This window comes from Capsicum annuum, chromosome 6, assembly GCF_002878395.1.
Source record: "Capsicum annuum cultivar UCD-10X-F1 chromosome 6, UCD10Xv1.1, whole genome shotgun sequence".
NCBI lineage: Eukaryota > Viridiplantae > Streptophyta > Magnoliopsida > Solanales > Solanaceae > Capsicum > Capsicum annuum.
Window position 1 is genome coordinate 95,796,044 of NC_061116.1, and position 8,968 is coordinate 95,805,011.

At 37.7% G+C, this 8,968-nt stretch overlaps 1 non-coding gene across 1 annotated transcript; it reads right to left on the minus strand.

Annotated features, from left to right (window-relative positions):
* Positions 1–550: 550 nt before the first annotated feature.
* On the minus strand, positions 551–656 carry LOC124899854. Its single transcript, XR_007057417.1, has one exon. It is a non-coding gene; the product is annotated as a small nucleolar RNA R71 (small nucleolar RNA).
* Between the last annotated feature and the right edge of the window lie 8,312 nt (positions 657–8,968).

The window sequence follows — 8,968 nt, forward strand, 5'->3', positions numbered from 1 at the left end:
ATTGAGCGTTATAAAAAATGGTGTCATTGCCAGGGAGTGGAACATAGTTTTTACTTGTGCAGTGTTTGGTTAACCGTGGTACTTTAGCTTATATAATTTGTTGTTTTTGTTCTTTTGTTAGGTGATCTTCATAGTAATTATGACACCATAAGCCACAATGGGAGCAATGATAGCTCATTGGATGGAAACCTCGAGGATAAGGATCATCTTCATAATATGAGGCATATGAGTGCCATCCGCATCCTACCGATCGAGGAAAATAAAATATTTCATGTCACTAGTGTGATGCTCCATATGTTACAAATGAAATGTCTATTAGGGGGCCAAGCACACAAATATGCAAACCTACATATGAAAAAATTTATTGAGGTATGCACCCCATTTGATATTGCCCATATTACTCAAGAGTCTATTCAATTAAGGCTTTTCCCATTTTTTTATGGGGGAAGCAGTTTTGTCGTTGAGATCTCTACTTGCCGATTCTATTACATCTTAGGTCAAACTTACGGAGGCCTTTTTGGATAGATATTTCTCTCCATCTAGAATGCTCCAACTAAGAGATGAAATCATAAATTTTTGTCAACTTAGTGGTGAACCCTTATATGAGGAGTGGGAAAGGTTAAATAAAAAAATTATGCAATGCCTGAACCATGAAGTGTCGAAGAAGATGCTTCTCAAAATATTTTATCGGGTATTAGAACAATTGAATAAAATTGTTGTTGACAACGCATCTGGAAGGTCTTTTGTCAAGTTGTCATACAAAGTTGCATCGACTTTGCTCGACCAAGTTAAAAAACAAAATAGAGGGTGGCACACTTGGAACTTTAACGTTACCATAGGGTCTCCCATTGCATCTTATGTTAATAAGGATCAAATGAAGAAGGATGAGAAAAGGGATGAAAATATGGTCAAGATGATAACCTATTAAATCTCTTCATTAAATATATGATGGGAGCACCTTCAAAAGTGATTAATGTCATTGCACTCAAGGTGCCAAAAGCTATGATGAATATAAAGCTAATGTACTCGATGAAGAGATAGGTTCTTGGCAAACCATTTGGAGGGTTTCCTACCTTTCCTACCAAAAGTAAGGTAAGAATCAAGGTTGGACCAATAAAGACTGGGATCTTGATTGGAGTGATAGAGAGAGGGATACAGATCGAGTTTCGAGGGATAAGAAGAGAGGATATGATAGATATGTTCCCCTTCATAATCATGTTAAGGACAAGGAATCAAGCTCGATGGACCCAAATAAAAAGTTAAAATCGAGGGTATCCTTGCCTAGATTTTAATGAATGTTGAAGGTACCGATAAAATGGTAAGAGGGATGAAAAGTGACTTCTCTCAATTAAACCAAATGGTCACATCTCATTTGGCTTCCATCAAGTAATTAGAGATGCAAGTGGGATAAATTTTAACAAAACTTAATGCTAGGCCAAAAAAGAGGTATGCCTAGTGACATGATGGCCATTCTTAAAAATAATGCCCATGTTATGGCAATCGTAACTAGAAGTAGTAAAATCTAGGTGAATATGTGGTTTAGGTTGATGAAAAGTCACTTGATGAACAAGAAAGTACAAAGAGAAAATAGTTTGAAAACCAAGTGACGGTGCTCCAACATCTCATGAAGTGGGTAATAAGGAACCAATGATAGTTGAAAATAAAAGTGATAAGGAGAAAACTCCTAAAGTGATTGATGATGATGAGCAAAAGGTGGACGAACCTCAAAGTGTTCCGTTTCTCCCAATGAAAATTTCTCCACTCTTTCCATAAAGGTTAAAGAAGAAATATGACAATGCCAAGTTCAAGAAGTTCCTTGCAAAACTTAGCAACCTGTCGATTAATATTCCATTGTTACAATCTCTTCAAGAGATTCCTCTCAATTAATATTCAATTGTTAGAAGATCTTTAAGAGATTTTGAGGTATGATAAGTTGATGAAGAACTTGATGTTAAAAAAGTGACTTGTGGATAGCAAAACTATTAAAGTGACTCATACTTTTAGTGTTATCATGTCAAATTCCATGGCAGAGAAAAAAAAAAGAACCGGGTGCATTTATAATTCCTTGCACCATAGGGACACAAAAATTTGAAAAGTGATTGTGTGATCTTGGAGCTAGTATCAACTTGATGCCATATGTTATCTATCAAAGGCTAGGGTTGGGTGCCTCTACACCCACCACCATGAGACTCTTGATGGCGGACCGTTCAATTAAAAAATTGGTGGACATATTGTATCATATGTTGGTTAAGGTTGACTGGTTCATCCTTCTTGTAGATTTTGTAGTCCTCGATGGTGGAATCGATCATGAGATACCAATCATACTTGGGAGACCATTTTTAGCAACTGAAAGATTTCTAGTTGATATGGAGTATGGAGAGATAAAGTTTTGGGTACATGATAATAAAGTCTCTTTCCATGTGTACAAAACTAAAAAACAACCAATAGAGTTACATGTAGTGTTTGTGATTGATGGGGAAATAGATCTTGGATCACCTCACCCCAAGGATCCAACTTAATGATAGCTAGACATTGTTCTGTGATGTTAAATTAGGCCATAGATGGGAGACAACCCATCATTTCCTTAGGTTGGTCCATATTCTTTGAATTATGATTATTAGAATAGTTTTTGGTTTTGTTTTGATTAATCCATGCAATTGTGGCACTCTAAGGTGCATTTGAGAAATTGAAAGGTAATAGGCAAAGTGTAATTGAGCGGAGGTAGAACAACTGTGAAATAAGGGATATAAATCTGGTCTCAGGTGTTGCAATCACGACACTCAGATCGCAATCATAGTTTGAGACCCAGGTATGCCCAAGCTAAACATTAGGTTCTGAATTGTATAAGCTGATTGCTATCACAGTTCCTGTGTGATTGTGATCATGATGGTTGAATCACAATTGCATATATGGTAGCTTTAAAATAGGAACGATCTTCAAAATGATTCCAATACTTAACTCCCTTCAAATACCCAAAAATCTGTAAGTTTTCAGCATTGTGAAGAGTCTCTAAGGTGCTAGTCATACCTATTTTCATTCAAGTATTTGGTATGTCCTTCGAATCTCTTCTTTTATGCTTAAATTTAGGACTTAGAATGCATGTTTAGGACAATGGCCTATATTTGTGAATTATGTGCTTAATTTGTGTCTAAAGTGATATTGTGTGGTATGGTGGTTGTTGTTTTTGGTGTGCACATCATTGGGAAAGTATTGAGTACCCAAAATTATTCAAAATTAGGATGAAATATAGGTGTTTACCAAATGTTTAGTAAAATTCCCAAATGAGTTCCTTGATAGTTTTTCATGTTTAAAGGGCATAATTTAGTGTGTAGGAATTGTGATTGCAAGATATGATGCCTATTTGGAAGGCCTCTTAGGTGTCGCAATCGCAACACCTAGTGAAGTACGATCGCGATATCTGAGACTTGTCTGACAGGACTGTCCAAACTCCTAAATCTTCATTTTAAGCCCAAATTTGACCCAAGAATCATTTCTTTATCTTAACTAAGTCACAAGCATTATTTTCACATTATGATATTGATTGTTAATGCTTTGTGTTGTTTTCAGGTCTTTTATGCTAAAGATGGCAGATTATGATTAGATTCGATTCCTTGCCCACTAGTGTTAGATAGTTTATTATGAGGACCTTGCCAGGAGGAAGTTACACCCTAAGCGGGGTATATTTTTAGAAATATACCTGAGAAGTTCCACGCTTTCATGAGAGACTGGTGGCCACTGGATGGAGGTGTTTTTCCCCAGATCCATGTTGGGAAAATGAGTATTAGGTTATAGAATTCTACGCAAATCTCAGTGTAGTGTCAAACTCCAACCTAGTTATGAGGATTTGGGGTAAGGAAGTTTGTTTCGACACCGAACAGATCAATAATGTATGTGGGTTTCCAAATATTGACATGAGAGATTGTGAAGTCAAGGATTATGCCTCGGGAAGTTGGTTGGTTGAGAAAGTATGCCCAGGAAGGGAAGTTCCATGGACCGCCACAAAAACTAGGATAATATTAAATGAGTTCACGGTCGAGGCTCGGATCTCGTTGACTGTCATCTATAGTTGTGGTTCTCTATCCACCAATATGACTTATATACCATTTATGAGAGCTAATATGGTGGCTTGCCTCTTGTACAACATTCCCTTCAATGTTGGTCAATTTGTGTTTTCTAAGATTAGACACTTCAAGAACAAAAGCGGCCTAATGCTCATGTTCCCATCTTTGATCATAGAGTTATGAAAGAGGGCTGAGTTTGAGGGGTACCCAGAGGATAATTAGATATCCTAGAAGACATCCATTGAAGATACGTGGCAAGGGTGCTCTTTCAAATGGCAAAAAGAAGAAGATCGACTTAGGTAAGTTGGTGGATAATAATAGCGAATCTTGTAGGTTATACGCAGCAGGGCCATTTGAGGATCTCTCGAGTGAGATATGAGTAGTTCAAAAGCTTGTATCTAGGTTACCCATGGTTCCAGAAGAGCCGTCCACTGCTCTCCACTCCTATATTGCACAGACTAACTATAAGAGGTTTCTAACGGATCAGAAAGAGCAGAGGGCCACCATTTCTAGACTTGAGTGGGCCTATTCTTTCTTTTCACGGTCGTATCAAAAGATATGGGAATCTCATGAAAAATAAAGAGAAGGGAGAAGAAAAAAAACAAATATTTTACCTACATATGGGAAAGGGTGAAGGGCTTGTAGAAGTCTTGAAGCCTAGAGAGAGACTTCCTTCCCCAAGAGTAGATTTTGGTGATGAGGTCCCAGCTATATGGTCAGATAATGATTAGCCAAAGTCTAATGATGAGGAGGAGGAGATGGAGAGTGATTACAGTACTTAATTTGGTCTTAGGGAGCCCCTTGACCTCTTTTTATGCTTTCATGATATGCAGTGAGGACACTACAAGCTCTTTAGTTGGGGTTGTCCATCTATGTATTTAGTTCATAATTGATGCTTAAATCTGTATTATTGAGATGCTCATTCGAATGCTTTGTGTTTTATTTGGATTATGTGTTTTTAATTGTTATGGATGATTTGATTTGGGTTTTAATATTGGAAATTCTAATGGTGCTTATGATTAGTGGATTAATCACTTTTGTTTTTCATTTCTAGTTTTTATTTTTCTTTGTGGATATTGATGTTGGATGAACCATTCCCTATGATAGGCTGAGTGATGACATTCTTAATGGAAAATCATCGTGTTTGGGGTTTTGAACTATAAATGTAGGGGAAGTCTAAGTACCTATGGAATTATAGCTTTGGAATTGTCATTAATCCTATGGTAAAGTCTAAGTAGCCATAAGGTCTACCATTGCGAGAGTCGAATATGAGATAACGCTTTGATTTGCTGCTAATGATAGCTACTCTTGCGTGGTGAAATGAAAAACTAGCACCCCCCCCCATTCATCTAACTTTTTTTGTGTAAATCAAGGGCATGGACTTCAATGATTTTGTAACAATGCTTTACCTCTTTTTGTGACTCCAAATTCTTTAGTGGTAGTATGTGGTAAATAACTACTTTTGTCTCTAGTATGAAATGCAATTGATCCTGCTAGAAAAGTTATCATTCCATGTGCAGGGAGCTTAGTTGATTGATTTTCATGCTTATTTGTGTCATCTAGAACTTTCCCCATTGGTCTTTCTATGCTAATCCTGATTGCGCGTGGTTGGTGAAATGATCTTAGGCTTTCTTTGTGAACATAGAAAACTAGTTTAACCTAAAAATCCTACCCATGCATGAATAGTATCCCTAGTTACCCCTTTTTGAGCCTTTGAAACTTTCTTTGGAAATCACATTACAAACCTTGAACCACTTGAACTTTACCCTTCTTTTGAACCCCACCCTCCTTGAACTTAAAAGTGTAACTTAAGGCTAAAATCTTAGGTTGGGGGTGGTGAATCTCGAAAGAGGTGATCTTAGGCCATAGTATTGTAAGCGCGTGCCTCAAAACTAAGAAATGAGGACAAATGAATGAGAAAAAGAAAGGTATCAACAAAAGAAAGAAAAGTATGAGATCGCACAAAGGAAAGAATTGAGAACAAAATGCTTTCAAAAGATAGATGAACCAAAGTAGTAAAAGTAGGATCATTTGTGAGTTACGAATAAATGAAGTGGCCCATGACCCAAAGTTGGATCTAGTTATGCATAATGTGGAGTTAAAGGAGAGTGTAGTCACTTTTATCCCAATTGTTTATCCTACCCTTCCCCAAGCCTACATTACAAGCACAAAAAGTTTGAGATCTCCAACCAAGCATTTTTGAGTTAGTAGCGATCGAAAATAAGGGAAAGCATATGGCATGACACTTGTTTACATTGAAAAATTCTTTTTGAGAGTGAGTGTTTTCACATTTTTCCCTTGTTACATGATAGAAATTATGGTGTCTTGGGACTTTCCTTCATGAGAAGGCATGCAAACTAATAGATATTGGTGATATTGTCTAATGTGCTATAGAAATATAGCACTTTCAATGATTAAAACAAGGAAAATATGCAGTTTTCTGAGGTTATATTGTTAGATATGATGAATTTTGGGTATTTTTACAGAAAATCATATTTTGGACGTAAAGTTCACAGAAAAGGTGAAAAAGGTGTTTTTGGCTACTTTCAGAGAAATTATGGATGTTCGGGACACTTTCCCACTTGATCGTGATCAAAGCATGTTTGAGAATTAAAAAAAAGTTGAACAGTTGACTCCCGCTACTTACTAAGTCAATATATGAACCGCAAGTAGGACCTACAGACCGTAGGTACGCAAAACAAGTACCAGAAGTCCAAAATCTCGAAAGCTAAACTAGTAAGATTTTTTCATCTGCAACCTACGCACATTACCTGCTCCTATTATCCAGACCGTAGGTACTACCTGCGCCCAAGGACAGAGCGTAGGTAAGACCACATGTGGCCACCTACCTGGTTTTCTCCTATTTTGTTCGGGCTTTGGTTTTAGGGTTTCCTCATGTACTGTAAATATCCTTTTATGTGTTTTTTAGGAGTAACGCACTTTTGACACTCACAAACATATTTTAATTCCAAGATTCGATTTTGATTTTGGGATTCGCTTATATTGACTTTGGTTCATTTATTCTGTTATGGTTGTGGGATTTTACACTTCTTGTTATTGTGATTTCATACATGTTTCAATTATGAATGTTACTGATTTCTTCACAGGCATGAGTGGCTAAAACCTACAGCTAGGGTTGTGGAAACCCTGGTAGGATTTACCACATACTAAATTTAGAGAGGATCCTACAAATATCTGGTAGGATGTTAGAGCAGAAAAGAGATGAACTTCCTAAAGGGGTTCATGATATTGTACCTCACCCTCCTCCCGAAGGAGTATAGTATATTGTTGATCAAAATACTGGTAAGCTATTAGATCAAGCTAAAGTCGATAGAAGGGCAATGAAAGAAGCTCAACGGGTAGCTAGGGTGGAAGAGCTAGCTGAGCAGAGACAAAGAACAGACCGTCGAGCAGCACTCGGTGGGAATCAGAAAAGAGCGAGAGGTTCCCGTGTTAAAGTAATCCCAGCATGTACAGCAATATATAGATAATGAAGAAGACTTAGGATATGTTGAGATGTTAGAGACTGGAGCCATAGTTCTTTCTATTTTAACCACAAACATCAAATTTGACATCACGAGCACAATGATCCAACTCTTAAATTTGAAGGGTGTGTTTGTAGGTCTCCCTGCCGATGATGCAAACTTATACCTTACCAATTTGCTCAGGATCTGTAGTTCATATACAAATCTAGGGGTGAATCAGAAAGCACTTGAACTGAGGCTATTCCCCTTCTTACTTAAAGGAGAAACATCTTTATGGTTAGGGTAACTGCCAAGAGGCTCTATCACTACATGGAATAATTTGCGCAAGAAATTCTTGAATAGGTTCTTCTCTCCATCTAGGATGTTGTAGCTTAAGGACGAGATTTATAATTTCAGGCAGCTGCAATCAGAATCTATGTACGGGGCATGGTTCAGGTTTAAGAAAAAGCTGAGTTTGGTGCCCAATCATCGGTTATCAGGGACGAGGTTATTAGAGATATTCTACCAAGCCTTGACCATCAGCTCTAGAGCCATGGCAGACACCATATCTAGAGAAAATTTTATGAGACTACGCTGGGAAGTAGCTACGAAGATGTTAGATCAAATCTCAATCATTAACCAACGTTGGTAAACTTTGGACGTTGAGGAGGGATTTGGCACTTATGATATTAGTGCCTCATGTGACTAAAAAGTAGTTGATGACACAGTATCATAAGAGATTACATTGCTAAGAACTGATGTTAAGGTACTAGCAAAGTATCTTGTAGCAGCGACTTTAGAGAAGGTAAATGCAGTAGCAGCGCGGGGGTCAGCTTCTAAAGCATATTATTTAGATCGTCAATTAACGGGTTTCTAAGCCCAACGGCAAGGGAACTAAGATCGAATCTAGTATGACAGATACACAAACTATAGTAGAGAGTGATATGGTGACTGGAGGAAGAATGATGACTACAGAGAGAAGCGATATAGGTACATTCCACTTGGCAGATGAGATGCAAAATCCAAAATGAAAATATGCTGGCTAAGCTGGCGAAGGGTCAAGAAAATCAAGATATCAAACTTAAGGAGATTAAGGCTGATATTTTAGGATTGACTCAGAAGGTCGAGTCATATGTCACTATTATCAAGCAGTTGGAGCACTAGTTTGGGAAGATATCAGTAACTCTGAACCAAAGGTAGCCAGGTACCCTTTTGAGCAACACGGTCCAATATCCAAAAAAATAATGGTCATGTACTTCCTATTACCATAAGGAGTGGTACCACTACTATGGATCCCCACAACCTACTTCATAAGCTACTGATGATAAGACACCTGCTGTTGAGTCTGAGAAGGTAACAAGTAATAAAGGTAAAGTTGCTAAACAGAAAGGTAAGGGTCTGATAATTGAGCAAGAAATCAGACAGATTCCGAGACCACCCCTA